This window comes from Barbus barbus (assembly GCF_936440315.1).
Source record: "Barbus barbus genome assembly, chromosome: 20".
In the NCBI taxonomy this organism is placed as follows: Eukaryota; Metazoa; Chordata; class Actinopteri; order Cypriniformes; family Cyprinidae; genus Barbus; species Barbus barbus.
In genome coordinates, this window is record NC_136748.1 from 17,806,343 (window position 1) to 17,822,529 (window position 16,187).

Here is a 16,187-nt window from a genome sequence, read left to right on the forward strand (position 1 = left end):
CACATAGAGTTTGTACAGTATAAAAACCATTACACCTATGGGATGTCCCCACTTTTCACAAAAGCAAACATTTAAACGGCACTGTAATGGAATGAAGGCATGGTCCATCAGAACCCTCTGAAAACATCTTTCCCTAACCAGCCAATGGCCACATTCCCAGATGCCACCATGGGAACCATGAGAGCTATTTGAGTCGGCTAATGACAACATTGTAAGGACTCTAAAAGCACCAGAGTGCAAAGAAAGAGAGCAGATGATAGTGAAATTGACAGCATGTGGCAGAGTTATTGATATTGGGCACCTTTGACCTTCATTTAATTAACTGAATGGATTGCCTTGCTTTAAATAGTGCACAGAAAACATAATTTCACAGCTGTGTCAGTCACAATTCAGACAGCCCAGATGCAGTAGTCTGTAATGGACTATGTAAACTATATAATTAAAAAAAATGTCCAGTAATTTTCTTATTGAATACATCTTACAAAAATCAATTCATCTTCTATTGATGTCAGTGAAAATACTCAAATTTTCATGTAACAATTCCGCTTTAAAATGGCTGTGTCTCTGTATTCAGAATTTCTTGCTTTTTAGAGCCTTGCTGAATGTGAACTTTCTCTCATTAAACCTCCATCAACCTTTATCACATTGTCTTTCCTTCTCTCTGTCCCCTCTTCATCACCTCATTCAGCGAGATGAAAGTGGGATTGAAGGATAACACCTTTACCAAGTGCTTTAATTGGACTGAGCTGGAGCGGCAGAGGAAGCAGATCACCAGCATCATATCTGTCGCTGACGGTCCTCCTGATCTATTGCCTCACTGTGGGGTGGCACCAAGTCTCCTAGTGAATTAGAGCACTTATTCTTTCACACGGGGCAACTCTTTGGTCAGTGCTGCTTGGTATTATTATTTGAATTCCACAGATAAGAGATGTCTTCTGGGAGGACAGGTGCACTCTAATATAAACAAGTGCCAGGTAACTGGCCACTGAGGAAGGACAAACAAGACATCATTGCCTTTCAAGTGTCCAGAAAAAGGCATAAAGGACTAAATATGTACTGAGCCTCAGGCCATGCAAGAAGTAAATGAATTTGTTTCTTCATCAAAATATATTTTGAGAAATTTAACATTATATCAATTGCTCACCAATAAATCATCTGCAGTAAATGGGTGTTTTCAGAATGAATCCAAACAGCTGATAAAACAATCATAAAACATAATCCAAAAATAAAAAGCAGCACATTTTAACCGTTGCTACAGGCCAAAATATAATAATCCATAATCTATAATAACATTTCTTCTAGTGACAAAGTCCATTTCCTGTTGTCCTCTCACATCAAAATCCACCAATTTGCCTAGAACTGTTCTGGACTCTTTTTGCTTGAAAACGGTGGACTTCTTCACTGGAGAAAGCAATGTTATGGAGGACTCTTTGAGCCAAAAGCAATGGTTTGAAGATAAAAACATCTTATTGATGAATTTGTTAATTACAAGCACACAGCTTTTCACTTCACAATACATTAATTCACTCCGACGGCACCCATTCACTCTAAAGGATCTTTTGGTGAGCTCTGTAAGTGTTGTAATGAAAATTCCTCCAAATCTGTTCCAATGAAGAAAGAAACATCTTTGATGGGCTGAAGGTGAGAAAATTTAAATTTTTGAGTGAACTATTCTTTTAATGTTTTAATATTTTACACTTATAGTAGAGCCTACAACAGACAATTAGCATATGATCGGTCCAAACAGAAACCAACAATTTCTCTCTCTTTTTTTCTCTACTTCATCTTTTTATCCTCATATGTCATGTGTTTTTGGTTATTTCATTTTTACATTAAAATGTGCTGGATACAACTAATGGACATTTTAAATATCTTAAAGTGGAAGTGAAACAGTAATTTAGTAAAGTGATTTCCACAATAATTAAAAAATATATAACAAACACGATTAATGGAACCATTTTAAAGAAAAAAAGGATGTTTTCTTATAGCTTTTAGAGCATTGGCGCCGCCATCTTGCAGTACCATCGCGTGTGACGTCACAGGGTTGATTCGCTCCGTTGGCCAATATATAAGTATTTCTTTACGTTTTGTACACACGCTTGTTTAAATGGAGGAAGTCGAACTTGAAAGGACTGTTGAGCCCATAATAAATGCAACTGCTTATGCATTTGAGCCAATACGGCGAGGGGGCCGAGTAGGGGAGGCCCAAGCCTTTATGGGGCCCTAAGCAGAATTTTATTTGGGGGCCCATCGGTGCCGCCAATATGACTGGTTATTGTCAAAGCTTGATTATTCGCACAATGTAAATCTAACACACCCATTGTCAGTTTTGTTTGTTGTAGCTTTGTTGCTTACATCATACCATTGTTTTCCTGGCATGTTTTTACCCTTCTGTGATCTGTCCTAACAGTTGTATAAGAGTGGTCAGGTGTTAATTTGAACTTTAAAAGACACAGACATTGTTTTAAATGATTTGACTGTAACGACATAAAAATGATGCGTGGATAATAAACTGTTGGCAGTCTAAAGTGAGTTTGAGTCATACATTGACGGTTGGTGTTGTTAATTATATGATGCAGTGAGTTCAGCACCGGTTAATGATTTAATGCACTGAGCACTGCTGTAGTTTATTTAACAACACTCTCCAACAGCAGAATGCTACTTTTATTCTTTTAAGTCTAATTAATTCCTAGTCAGATTAGAATGATAAGTTAGTTATACCGGCTATATATATATAGTTTGTCATTGTATTTTCTAAGGATATGTCTAGACGTGCAGTCTACCAATAACCTTAAAGCGAAAGCAGTAGGAACGCCCACAAGTGTCTTCACAGTACAGACGCTCGCGACATACAGCGGGAAAACCGCTGGCGTTGTGAACGGGGCTTTACATGTGGAAGACATCGTGAACCTGCTCTGGTTTGGGGTGAAGAGCGGATCGGAAACAAATCGCATTTACGTGGATACTCATCAAAACAGCCATTAATATAATATACTTTGCATTGGCTTAAACAGGCAAGAAAGCGGACTCAATTTGGTGCTCGCGTGCAGTTCGAGCCCGAGCGCTTTTTGGAATGCCAAAGCTGCCGTAATTAGAAATAAATAAATAAATGTACAAAGAAAAGTAAAAAATAAATAAGTATTTATCATTTTATTTCCTTAATGTATTTTTTTTCTCCACATTTATTTATACATTTATTAATTTCCACTTTTATTTATTTTCACAGTTATATATTTATTTACACATTTATTTATTTATACATTTCTTTGTCCGTAGGGTAATGAGGAGGGCGTGTTTTATCTCAGGCATAGAGCTAGAGTAGGCGAGGGGTAAGCTTTGAGGCCACAGTGACACCTTGTGTTGACCAAACGAATGACTTACAAGGGCAATATGGTCAAAAACTTACATTGCGGTTATTATTTCAATTTATAGGGAGGGAGGGGGTTTGGTGTTTCGGCTGGGAAGCGGGCAATCTGTGATCGCGTGCATGAAGCTCGCCCGAAAGCGTGCAATCGCGTTCTTGTGCGCGCTGGGGGTGTTTTAGGTTTCACTTTCAACACATACAAAGCATACAAGGCATGTTTCAAAGATTCGGGATAGAACGTTACTGTAGAAAATTTGTTACCTCATCAACTGATTATAATGGGTTCTCTTGGTGTAGACACAGCTTTTAATCACACATACATCTTAGGCTTCAACTGGAAATATCCAGAATTAGATCAAACAAAAGGTGTCCATGGGAACAGAGCTAGTGAAACACACATGCCATGCATTGTAGCCTAAAACATGCTTAATATTTGCGACTGACACTAGCGATTGTATGCGGCTATGCAGTGGAGATGCATTCACTGTCAAACATCATTCAGCATTCATTTTGTAATTTTGTCTAATATTTTTTTATTTTTTTCTTATTGTAAAATATTTTGTTCTTGTGATTTATTGCTTATTTTTCATTTAGTTCATAAGTTAACAATGCAAATTAAATGGTTTCGTTCTTTTCTGCAGTGGAAGAAAGTATAGCCTAAATTATGTCAGTGATTTCTCACATTTTAAAGATTATCAAGATCTCCCCTGAGATCCACTCATCCATTCACTTCACTAATACTTAAGGGCCCCAGTGGGCTGCCAGCGCAGTGCCCCTGAGAATTTGCTCATTGGCAAAACATTGGCCCCTTAGCGCTGGCCCTGCACGGGCAGCCCTCACTAGGCCCACACAGGGCCTGCACTATTAATCGACAACAATACATCTGTTTCACTTTAAATACTTTTCAGCTGTAACTTAAGTCTTTGGGAAAAACTGTTATTATATTTCTGAAATGGATGCAGTCACCACATAACTAATCTCTGTATTGTCAAAAACGTACAAGTCAAAGGGATTTCAAATCAATGGATTTATTAAATACAATAAAATAGGAAACAGAAAACATTCAATTCAAGGTTAATACAGCTACATATAGCCAAAAATGGAAACACACAAAAGTACAAAAACAAAAGAAAGCAAACAAAGCAATGTAAGACTGTCATGTGAAAGTTGATGTGCGCGAAAGTCTTATCTGTAGTACATTACTGTCCAAACACAGTCCATAGCTGAAGTTGGCTGATAGCAAATTAATAATCCAACCTCTTGTAATGAAAACATGCCACAGCTCTCAAACACCAGACTCTTCCTAACAAGAAACAGTCAAAAATAGTCCAGACTAGTATGGTCTGCAAAAAACATCAGCAATGCACACTTTTAAATACAAAAAAAACTCCTTTAGACTGGGCTTGAAATGACACATTTCCCAACCAGGACACAGCACAAAGTGTTCAGCAGGTGAGCCATGCTGGCTTCTGCTGCTTGCTATTACTAACTCCCTCTTCTTCGTCTTCTTCTTTTTGTTCAATTTCCGTTCACTCTTTAGGAGTATTACCGCCACCTATTGTATGTCTTACACTCATGGATGATGAATCTGTATTGCTATCAAAAAAAATAAAAATAAATAAATAATAATAATATTGACAATGCCCCAACCACCCCAGAGGATCAGAGTGCAAGCTTCAGCTGGCGCTACATGTTCAGCTCCTCCAGCTTCCGCACTGGGCCAAAATCCCTGGCTGTATCCAAAATCGCCCCCATACCCTCAAATAGTGCATTTGAGGGGACAGCCATTTTCAGTGGTGTAACCATAACGTTCTCGAGTGCACTCATTCAATCCCACAATGCACCGCAAAAGCAAGTGTACAACCGATGTACACTCAACGGCTAGACATAACCCATAATGCACTGTGAGAGTCACGCGCCGAATGAATTTCCGTGTCTTGCCAGAAGATGGCAAATTTACTATTCATTCATTTTAGAAGTGCTCGTCCACGGCGTAATACAGCATAATACAACACGGGTACAAATTAATTGTCAGTTGACTATTAGGGTTTATAATGTACATAATTTCCGTGACAGAGTTCAAGATAAATCCTTCAAACTTACTACTGGAGCTGCCCGTTTCAAATGATTATTAAACAGCAAGTAAAGCGGCACTGAGTGCGAATTAATCCGCACTCAGTGTCCGAATTAATTCACTCGTTTTCATTCACTCCTTTTCAAGTGAACTGTATGAGTGGACTAATGTAGGGAATAGTGAATGAGGGTATAGGGGGCGATTTTGGATACAGCCCCTGATTGGGCTTGCTAACTCTCTCTACCCACATGGCTTTACTAAAGGAAACCTAAAACACCCTAGCAACCCTAGTAGTAAGGAAGAAAACTGATCACAAAATTCTTGTTAACAGGTTCATATCTGTTACACCTCAAATATGGCTCATGAGATCCATATTTGAGGCCATATTTGCTCCAACTTTGATCAAACTCACCCACCTTTGATTTTCTAATGATCCTGAAGACATGCTCAGGTGTGTTTGATTAAGGTTAGAACTAAACTCTGCGGGAAAGTGAATCTCATAAACCAGATTTAAGGATTCCTGGCCTACATGAAACAACAGGTTCTGAAAAGGTCTCTTTTGGTTTGAGCCATTCCAGTTCAGTTGAGTAGCTAAAGAATGGCCAGTCAGTGTTGTTTGTAGTTGCATTACAGGGCTGCCTACACAAAACCTGCATGGGCCCAAAGGATACAAAAGTTGCTCTGGGCCCGAACGGGCTGGCCCACACTGGGATTAACGTGGGCAGTCCACTAGTGTGTCCTGCTCACAGAGGGCCTGTAGTGAGCCCAAAGCTGTGGGCCTCACCTGGGCACATTGGGCCTGTTTAGGTTTGGTGTGGGCTGACCCTAGCCCACTGTGCCCGCAAAAAGCCACAAGGATATGTTTGCAGGGATATGACTCTGTAGGCTTAAAAAAGCGAATTGAAAACTACTAAAATAATGCTTCAAAACGAGATCAAAAGTGTGTTGTTTTGTGGAATTTTGGCAAGTCTTTGTGACTGTGCATTGATCTTGTTCCTTTAGTGCCTGTGGTAATAGCGGCCAATCAATATGAGCTGGTCGCTGCAGACATGACAGAATACTTGACAATACTGTACAAAGCCATTACACTGCAGAGGCACAAAGATATAAACTATACAAACTCTCAGTCACTCTATCACACAGCGCCAGGAATTTAATGTGAGGAAAAAAGATCTTGTCACATCCTCTGGTGTGTGGGAAGATGTAAAATGATAGGAAGCGAGATGTTTCTATTTCTTCCACATGAAGGCAGGATAGAATGTGTCACAATATTTTTTTAATTATCCTATACCTCATTTAACAACCAACTGATATAACAACGATTTTACCTTTAAACTATGCCAATCATGTATGAAAAAATACATCCTTTTCAAAGAATCAACTTAGCCTATTTGTCTTGTAACATTTCAGACTTTTAAAATCTGCTTTTGAGTTCTTGTGGTGACATCAGTAAATCAGCATTGTCTTTATGTAATTTGTTTTGCCCAAAATAAAGTGATACTAAACCTCAATATTCACCTTCAAGACTCTTTTTCATCATAAAACCGACATCCATGAAAGAGCTGCAGCTGCTGTATTTTTAATGCTAAAATACATAAAAGATTGAGTCACAATCTTACCTTAAAACCTGGACAGTTGGAGCACAAGAAAAACATCAACATCTGCCCTGGCCAGACAAATCACCTGACTTGAATATTATCAAACCATTGTGGGCAGTTTTGGAAGGAAGCATGAGAAGCCAGTTCTCTCCTCCAACATCTCTAAAGCAACTGGCAGATGTTTTTATTGACACTATTGAAAGGTTATTAAAGGCAAATGGTGGTAAAAACACCTTCATAAAAAATATTGTCTACTGCATTGCCTACTAGGTGCTCCTACTGCATGAGTTTCCATTTATGAAAACAAAAATTCCACTAGGCACTCAGGGACAGATTATGACGCACCGGTGCCCTGGGCACGGACTGATTAAAGGCCCCCCTCAGTTGAAATTGCGCTCATTTATTCTTAAATTCAAATAGTAATGGATTCTATTTACACCAAGTGAAAATAGCAGGACTTTCTACTTGTCGCAAAATAGTGGCAGTTATCTGCACTTCAGTATTGTATTACATTATAAAACAGTATGCATTAATAACGTATTGAGTGTAAATTTTTAATCGATTTAATTCAAATTATTAAATGGATGCCACCTTATTGGTACAATAAAGCCCTCCCGAGACCTACCCTAACCCTACCCAATACTTTATTTTCAACTTTTTTGGTTATTTCTTTCATTTTTATTGACAATAAATGCTTTTACGATGTGATATGAGATTTGAAATGGGAGAAAAAAAGTTCGGCAAAAGGCGGGATCGAACCCTGGTCGATCACATCAAAAAGCATGCGCTTTACCATCTGTACTACTGGATCTTACGATTTAAAGCCGGTTTTGGTGGTTGGAGTAAGTGTAAATAGTCTCTGCCAAAAGTCGGGCAAAATTTGCACTAAGTGTAAATAGACTCCATTTACATGATCAAAGAACATTACCATTGGCAGAATTAAAGCACTCTCAAAAACTCCCATTAATCACTGAAGTTGCTTACATTGTGAAATTAATATCTTGCTTACATCGTACACACTTCTGCACTTAGTTGTTTCTAATGCGAGAGATCGGCAGAGAGCAGAATTCATTCAGGGAGCGCTAGCACTGAACAAAACAGCTGTTTCAGCGATGACTCATCTGGACGCCTCTTATTGGCCATTGTACTCATAAACTCAACAGAATCCTGTGATTGGTTATAATGCGCAGTGCTGTAGAAAAAAATTGTCCTGGCACTTCTAAGCCCTATCATTGCAGTGAGCGGGTGTTCCTGTTCAACAGTCCAAAACACCATATTTCAAATGTAATAAACACTTTTCTATCACTTCTGCCATCTGTCATTTGCGCAAGCAGTTCCGGCGGATGACGTAGAACGTCGGCGCTGTGTGATTAGTGACGAACGCGGAGAGAGAACAAAACAAAACGCGGTAATGAATTGGTACAAACCGAGGATTTGTAAAGAAAAATGTCGGAGGATTTCGACATAAGCCAAGAGGAGACTGTTTTTCCTTTGCTAAAGTAAGGAAACTTTGCTTCTTTTGCTCCTGTAAACAAACTCCTGAAACTAGCATATCTCAGAGACGGCGTGCTGCGAATACGTCGTAAGTCATCCGCCAGAACGGCGTCTGCGCAGGACAGGTGGCGGAAGTGATAGAAAAGTGTTTATTATGTTTGAAATATGAATGGATTCGCTACAGGAGGCCTTTATTCACCCCCCGGAGCCGTGTGAGGCACGTTTTATAACGGATGCACGCACTTTATTTAACGTGTTTTGGACTGTTGAACAGAAACACCCACCCACTTCAATGACAAAGCTTAGAAGATGCAGGACAAGTTTTAATATAACTCTGACTGGATTCGTCTGAAAGAAGACAGTCATATACAGCTAGGATGGCTTGAGGGTGAGTAAAACAAGCTAATTTTCATTTTTGGGTGAACTAACCCTTTAAGATTGTTAAATATTGCTGCTTTACTCCTTTTCTCTTTTTTTCTCTATTGTTCCTTTTTATCCTGTAATATTGTTTTGTTCCATCACGTCCGTATAACATTTTTGAATTCAACTGCACTGCTCTGTAACCAGACTGCTGTGAGTTTCTCTTCGCTGTATGCTGGCTGCGACCACTGATGCAGTGGCATTAATCCCCGATCTGTAGCCTGGTAGCCATGGGTTGCTGTGGTTTGTTTTATCACTCCAGCAGGGACTGATTGTTTGAATTATTTTCCTACTCGTACTCATTCAGCTTGGTCTGGTGGATCAGCGTGAGTGTGATGTACCTTCATTATAGACTATGCTTGAGTTCTGTTGTTTTGTTATATATGTGTGTGTATGTTATGTATATTATTTTGTTTGGTTTGCTTGTTTTGTTTAGATGTATTGTTGTCTTTATGGTTGCCTACAGCGATTTATGAAGTAAACATGTTATTGTTATTATTTTTCAGCAGCAACTTGGTAATTAGATGACATGGCAGGTCATGTGACACCAGCATTGCAGTAGCCACAAGAAAGCAACCCGCTCCAAGCTTTTTTCTAGTAGACTCATATCTCATGTAAGTGTGAATCATTTTAATGATATTTCTCAAAACTACTTTGAGGCATAGGTGAAAAAACACCTTGAGGCATTCATCTTTCTGGTTTGGAAACAAAACAACAGTAGGCACCGTCTCTCAAAAGAACAACACTTAGAACATTATACAAATAAAAAGTAAATCAGCTTGTTAACATTTATCAAAAATGTTAAAATATTAAACATTCTCTGCCGATTCCAGCTGTGTTTTGCAGTGTTCATTGCTCCCTTCAAACTCAACTGTAGAAGTCCACTTCAGAAAAACGCAGTGTTAACCTAAACAACACTAGAAATTAATTAATTAATCAATCTATTTATTTACTAAATGTGACCCTGGACCACAAAACCAGTCTTAAGTCGCTGCGGTATATTTATAGCATTAGCCAAAAATACATTGTAAGACTCAAAATTATTGATTTTTCTTTTATGACAAAAAACATTAGGACATTAAGTAAAGATTATGTTCCATGAAGATAGGTTGTAAATTTCCTACCGTAAATATATAAAAACTTAATTTTGATTAGTAATATGCATTGCTAAGAACTTAATTTGGACAACTTTAAAGGCGATTTCCTCAATAGATTTTTTTGCTCCCTCAGATTCCAGATTTTCAAATAGTTGTATATCCGCCAAATATTGTCATATCCTAACAAACCATACATCAATGGAAAGCTTATTTATTCAGCTTTCAGATGATGTATAAATCTCAATTTCTAAAAATTTACCCTTATGACTGGTTTTGTGGTCCAGGGTCACAAATGCATATAACCGATATTGATTATTTTTTACCTTGTAATTTATAATCAAAATGTCATGTCAGTTCAGTGTTCTGGTGTAACAAAATGTAAACAAAACCTTTCAGTGGTTTAAAGTTAAATGCCTTAATGATGGATTTGTTTAGTTCAGGTATGCAGCTTTTCACTAAACAAGACATCAATTGATGACTAGAGATCTATCATGACAACTCTTTGAAGATTTTAGCATGGTAATGGATATAACAATGTTAATGTATTTGATCTTGGCCGAATAGATCTGCTACTTTTGCTGCTGCTGTTGGTCATTGCTGTAGTTGTAGATTGTTGTTGCTGCTGCTGATGCAAAGCAAGTACAGGAACTTGCTACTGCCAAAACATACACCGATACGGTGCTGTGAGGCATACTGCTGCAGCATATATAATAAACCGTACCAGATCTATACAGGTGGAGCTGGGGAAGGTGGAGGGTTTCACAGGAACTCTGAAAGCACACTGGAAAATGCTCTAGTGAATGCTAACCAGCCATTTAAACGTAGAGAAGCAAGCTCATTGGCTGCGTATGCAACATGAACCAGTCAGCTTGTGCTAGTATAGGTTAACGCTGTGAATATCATCAGATTGTGGTAAGGACCCATCAGCCTGCGCCATCTAGAGTTTCATGACAGAACTTTGCATTAATATAGAGTACTTGTAATTAGGGCTGGTCGATATATTGCATGCGATATGCATGCGGATCTCGTCAGTAAAGCCGGTTCTTTGATTAGCGCTAAATCTCTATCACCTGTTTTCAAATGGAGTGGCATTTAATACACAGAGCCGTAGTTCACTGACAAGCTACGCAATATCGCTTTCATTATCGCTGATATATCGCCTTCGATAATGAACGCGATATTGCGTAGCTTGTCAGTGAACTACGGCTCTGTGTATTAAATGCCTACTTGTGATGTTGTTATCAACTGTTTGAACTCTCATTCTGACGGCACCCATTCACTGCAGAGGATCCATCGGTGAGACAGTGATGTAATGCTACATTTCTACAAATCTGTTTCGATGGAGAAACAACCTCATCTACATTTTGGATAGCCTGAGGGTTAGTAAATGTTAAGCAAATTAAAAATTATTCTATTCTTTTAAACTGAATAAAAATTCAGTAAAAAAAATAAATAATAAAAGCTTGTGCAATACACAGTGACGTATGGCCAACTTTCTCTCTTTATTTTCTATGAAATTATTTTATCAGTGCACACTTGTTCACGGCCTGTACCATTTGCAGTGCGCTTTGTATTTGTTATATGCATTCACTTCAATTGGTTATCTTGCCTGAGGTAGCCGAATACCCAGTGAAGACCACGCAGTGATCGACTAGCAACAGGGCTGGCTTATAATTTTTCAAGATTTTCTTGCCGCTCATTGAAACCGTTTCATCATCTCCCTCATCAAAACTTCAGTCCAATGTGTTGAGATATTAAAGAAAAATTCTTGATTGATTAAACCTTCCTGTCTCTCTCAATTTCATTTCAGTTCCTCTAAAAGGCAGCAGCGTCTCGCCTCAATCAGGTGGCTGCTGAGAGTAAGTTTAGTCTTCATTAGAGGACACAGATGAGGCATCTGTGGGGAGATTAGGCCTGGTGTGATATGGCGCTTAGTCAAACCCCCTGCTGCTCTCTTCATCAGCTCCTGTTTATGGAGGGAGAGAGTGATGACGGAAGGTTCTCTTCTGGCTTCAGGCTCTGCTAATTGTCCAATAGGCCGGTGGCGTATCAAGGGACAATGTGAAGATGTGACACTCCATCTTCATATGGCCTAACTACAGCCTCACTGCTGGAGCTAGTCATGCATTCAGAGTGATGCTCTCTTTTGGCCAGTGTTTATAAAACTTGGGAGTTTCATTTGGCCAAGTTGACGCAACAACATGAAGAATGAGGCTAAATCTTTCAAAGATAAATGGCTGTATATTTTTTTTTGCCAAAGCAGATTGCTCTCAAACACTCTCTTTACACTCTCTTGCAACACTTCACACTGCAGAGTAATGATTTAGTTCAAAGTTCTTTCAATTCATGGATAATCTTGTATTTATTATAGCTTTTAAAAACTGAAAAGCTGAATTTTTGGTCCCACTTTATATTGTGTCCCTAATACCTGTGTACTTGCATAGTAACTAGATATGTATGTAATATGTAACCACAGTGTAAGTACACATTGGTACATAGTATCTACAGCTCTAATGTTTGTGTAACTACACATATGTAACAACCCACTGAATGGTATGTGTAAGTACAAATGTGTAACAGGACATTGGTAACAACACTTTTTGGTAATGAAAGTACAAACAAGTAGGGCTCGCTGCAGTCCACAAGATCCATGGGGCGTGGTTGGATCCGCATCTACGGGGTGGAGATTGGTAGGTTTAGGGGTGGAGATGGGGTGGGTTTAGGGATCAGGGGGTGGAGATTGGTAGGTTTAGGTATATGTACGGTGGGAGGAGTTGGATCTGGATCCAACCACGCTCCCTGGATCTTGTGGGCTGCAGCAAGATGCTCCTCAGTACAAATGTGTAACAGGACTAACAGCACTTTTTGGTAAAGAAAGTGTTACACCTTACATTAAGTAGACAATTCCTATGGATTTACCATGTAATTACTTTGATGTTACACAGCAGCGGCCAGTAAGTTAAGCTTTACATATAAATTGTGGTTGGTGTCCAGAATGTTACACTTTATATGAAGTGGCCAGTTCCTGAGGAGTTACCATGTAAGTACACTGGTATTACAATGGTGTACCAACTCGAGATCCAACTCCTCCCACAGTATGTAACACTGTGGTTACATACTACGTACACATCTGTTACTATGCAAGTACACCGGTATCAGGGACACAATGTAAAGTGGGACCGAATTTTTTGTATACTTTATACAAATAAATAATACATTATTCAAATAAATATATTTAGAATAAAACATAATTTATTATGTAAAATATATTAAGCATTACAGTATATATAAGATGTTAAATAAAATATGGTTAAAATATGGTTTGTATATTGTGGTTTTATTGAGCTTGTTTTTATGTGCTCTGATTCAGTCAAATAAATGACTGAGTTTTGATGCAAGCATTGAAATAGCCAAACCATTTCACCTGTTCTTAAGAATGCTTATATCTATTTTGAAAGGCCACTAACTGAAAGCAATATTTAAAGAAAATGTTTTCAAAATGATTACAAAAAATGAAAAGCTATTGAAATAAGCGCTTTAACAGCCTTTCAAAATGTTTTGTAGTTTGGCAGTGTGAATGTGGGCAGGATACAGTGATATATCAGTCTATTCCTGCTTTTAAAACAAATCTGTTTTATAGGTCCGTAATTGAATCACAGACACATTGTAGAGTGTGCGAGTAAAAACACAGGTTTGATGAGAGAAGGCAGAGCACTCAGCTGCTCCATTAATGAACCACTCTTGTCACTGAACTGGGTTTATATGGAGCAGAATGGCCTGTTTTTACTTACATTTCACACATCATCTTTTATGACATATAAAGAGAATGTGTGAAGTTGAGCATTTGGGAGTGCAAGTGCACCTAAAATAATAATAATAATAGATTTTAAACATCACTTTAAAAATAACAAAAGGACTGTCAGTATGTCTCTTTTTTCACAAATGCTGGTGATTGTTGCGTAACCAGCCGTTTGCTAAACTGTTTGGTTACACATCAAAAGCATCAAAGGATCTATTTGGTTTAAATCTCATCTTGTTACCTATTTCCTGTCTATAGATTCCCCTCTCATTTTTGTCTTTATCATATTGTTCCAGACACCCAGCATGAGGTCCTGATGGTGCAGATGTATCTGATTGTGTAGCACTCTATTGATCTGCAGAACGACGCAGCTTCATACCTGGTAGCTCCCTTGGAAAATGAGTTTTGCATGAGAATGTAACATGACACAAGGGGGAAGAAGACAACGACAACAAAGTCCTGAGTACAGCCCATTTGTTGTAAAACTTTTCAGGACATTTCATGTGAAGAAAAGTTAAGATGGATAAAAAAAGGAAAAAACAGCTGCTGATGTTCCTGTTGCTATAGGTGACTGGAGCAATCAAGAGCATCTGTGCAATTTCTTTCTGGAAAATTAATGAACTCTTTGTATTTATTCCAGATATATATTTATATTCCACCCTCAGATTCCATACATACATGTATGTATTTATGTGCGCTCAGATATGATTGAGATTTCCACCAAGCACCTGGAATTACAGAGGGGAAATGCTGAATCAGATGGCATGAAGCATCACTTTTAATTTTAAATAACACAGAAACTGTGTTTGATTTGCTGCTGCACTTCCTATCTAGGAAATTGATGGACTGAGTCAGGGATCATTAACATTCAACTACTTAATGGCTTTTCTGTCCCACAGTGTGGATGGTCCCTTGCCCATTTAAAAACTAACATAGATGTTTTAAAAGTTTAAGATTGAGGGGATGTGTTGAATGCTTTGTCTTAAATAGTTAAAGAGAAAACATATTTCAGATTAATTCTTCAAAATCAAATCTCAAATTGTGTGTGTTTTAAATTGTGCCTCTTTGTCAGAACACAAATAGGAACAGAGATGTTTAATAAATATTATATGAGCATATCTTTATCAAGTTCCTAAACAATTCTCTGCCACACAACAGAACAACAGAAGCATGCAGAGCCTCATTTAATGGAAGACTGTCTTATTGCATTAAGTGTAATGATAAAAAGTTTGCTTGGCTACAAGTAGCAGTAGTAGTTTACTGCCTGATTAACCTTATTTCTTTAAATATAAGATGATTCTATTGGTTATATTGGTTATATTCTATTGGCATGATACATTTTAAGTGGCAAGAGATAAAACTGTTAAACGCTTAATTGATCAGAAACGTCTATATTAACGTGTGAGAGAGCTGATATTGCTGTAAAAATATTAGTTATTAGGAGTATTGATACACACCATATATTTTCGGCTCAGTTTTTGAGTTAAGTTCAGTTTCGAGTTGTTTGTTTTTAACCCGGTATGAAATTAATGTTTTGGGGTTTGGAGACACTGGAAACATTAAGTCCTGGATTTGCCTTTGCACTGTTTGATCCAGCATCACATGGAGTTTCTCTAATTAGTGCAGCTTATTATAATCATACTACAATGGGTGGCACAGAGAATGTACATGATTAATTGAGTAATTAAGTTTGAGTCTCTGGGAGGATTCACTTTGAAAATTACATTCCCTTTCGTGGTGATGGCCTTAGAAGAATTTCCTATTGTGTGTGTTGTACATTTTCCTTCTCTGTCCTTTGATCTTACTTTAACCAAATTCTCTTGTTGGAAAATATTTAATTTCAAGTACAATCATGCCCTTAATAAACAATCAGAGCTCTGAATTCTTCAAAGAGTTTCAGAAGAGTTAGAAACTTTGACAGAAGACATTAAGACCAGACACTGTTAACGTGACTTTGATTTGGAAAGTTCAAAAGTAACATTTTTTTTTTCCAGGTTCACCAGAAAACTGATACTTAAAGTAGTACTGACTTGTGCAGCTCACACTTTTTGATTTCTTTGGTCATTCTGAGCTCTATATTTGTTTTCATTGTTTGCAGAACATCCATGGCTCTGTCTCTGATTAGACGAACATGCTGACAGAATATCAGACATCAGAATTGATTTTGACTTTCTCAGCAATCACGACAGACAAATGACATTTTAAATCAAAGTCTCTTACCTATTGTACTAACTCAAATCCTAAAGTGTAATTTTATTATTATTATTTTTTTAGGGAACCTATGTGCTAAAATATGCTGGTTTCATTCAAGTATTATTTAACATTTTTTTTTTTTTTTGCT

General features: G+C 37.9%; 1 long non-coding RNA gene across 1 annotated transcript; it reads left to right on the top strand.

Moving 5' to 3' along the window:
- Positions 1 to 8,251: 8,251 nt before the first annotated feature.
- LOC306886015 lies at positions 8,252 to 15,734 on the top strand. The gene is made up of 3 exons (XR_013785586.1): positions 8,252 to 8,918; positions 9,457 to 9,564; positions 14,143 to 15,734. It is a non-coding gene; the product is annotated as an uncharacterized lncRNA (long non-coding RNA).
- The last annotated feature ends 453 nt before the right edge of the window (positions 15,735 to 16,187 follow it).